Below are 1530 nucleotides of genomic sequence, written 5' to 3'. Positions count from 1 at the left end.
CTGTGGTTGGTCACACTGCCAAGCGCTCCCGAGGACTTCCAGAAATGTAGGTCCCTTTTAACAACTTTTAACAACTTGCACCATGGATATGATATATGAAAAAAAAAATGATTGTGTTGTAATTTCAGCTTCACGGTGCCAAGTGGTTAGCACACAGGCCACACAGCTAGGAGACTCCAGTTCAATTCCACCCTCGGCCATCTCTGTGTGGAGTTTGCATGTTCTCCCTGTGCATGCGTGGGTTTTCTCCGGGTACTCCGGTTTCCTCCCACATTCCAAAAACATGCTAGGTTAATTGGCCACTCCAAATTGTCCATAGGTATGAATGTGAGTGTGAATGGTTGTTTGTCTATATGTGCAGGTCCAGGGTGTACCCCGCCTCTCGCTCAAAGACAGCTGGGATAGACGGTAGAAAATGAATGAATGAATGAATAATACCATTTTTTTGGAGTAGGTGGGGGTGACACATATTGCACATTTATAGTAGAAATGCTGGTGCCTGATGTTTAGTTCTGCACATGCATAGAACCGATAGTGTTTCCAGCACAGGTACCATTGCACACGCTTTCCAGCAACCGCAAAGCAGCTGCACGCCGTGTCAAACAGGAAACACGGAACCACAATAACAGCACATACCAGGAAGTCACTCGAAATCTAAGGAAAACCCAAAACTGTCCAACCTGTCACGTGGAACATGATATAAAGTGCTGGTTTTGTAGGGGTGGGGGGACATGTGCCTTTGTTATATTTATATCTAATATCACACCTCAGGAAAAATCACTCCAAGTCAGTATGGATCTTATTTTACACACTGTGTATTGATGAAGTGCAGTAAAAGAAGCATTCAATTGTGTCTCCTTTATTGTGGTTAATTGGTTCCAGACCCGACCGTCATAAGTGAATTTCAGTGAAGGAGGATTCAATATTAAGTTAGAGCATAGAAACCAGTTTGGAAAATGAGCAAAGGAGTATCAAGGAGGCGGCATGGCGGACGAGTGGTTAGCGCACAGACCTCACAGCTAGGATACCCGAGTTCAATCCCACCCTCGGCCATCTCTGTGTGGAGTTTGCATGTTCTCCCCGTGCATGCGTGGGTTTTCTCCAGGTACTCCGGTTTCCTCCCACATTCCAAAAACATGCTAGGTTAATTGGTGACTCCAAATTGTCCATAGGTATGAATGTGAGTGTGAATGGTTGTTTGTCTATATGTGCCCTGTGATTGGCTGGCCACCAGTCCAGGGTGTACCCCGTCGTACCCCGCGACCCTCGTGAGGAAAAAGCGGTAGAAAATTAATGAATGGATGAGTACCAAGGAATAAACACAAAACAAAAATGTCCATTGTCCACACCTTTGTTCCATATGCAATAACTTAATCATGCATAGGCTAAAAAGCATACAGTAAATAAAGAAACCAAACCATTATTGTTCTACAATTCCACAAGGACGATACATAATTGTAAACAGTAAACATGGAAGTTTTCTTTTACAAACAAGGTCAGTCTGTCATTCTCACGTTTTACCAAAAAAAA

Source organism: Doryrhamphus excisus, linkage group LG10, assembly GCF_037039965.1.
Source record: "Doryrhamphus excisus strain RoL-2023G ecotype Guam linkage group LG10, RoL_Dexc_Guam_v1.1, whole genome shotgun sequence".
In the NCBI taxonomy this organism is placed as follows: domain Eukaryota; kingdom Metazoa; phylum Chordata; class Actinopteri; order Syngnathiformes; family Syngnathidae; genus Doryrhamphus; species Doryrhamphus excisus.
Note: the sequence above shows the minus strand (reverse complement) of the source record.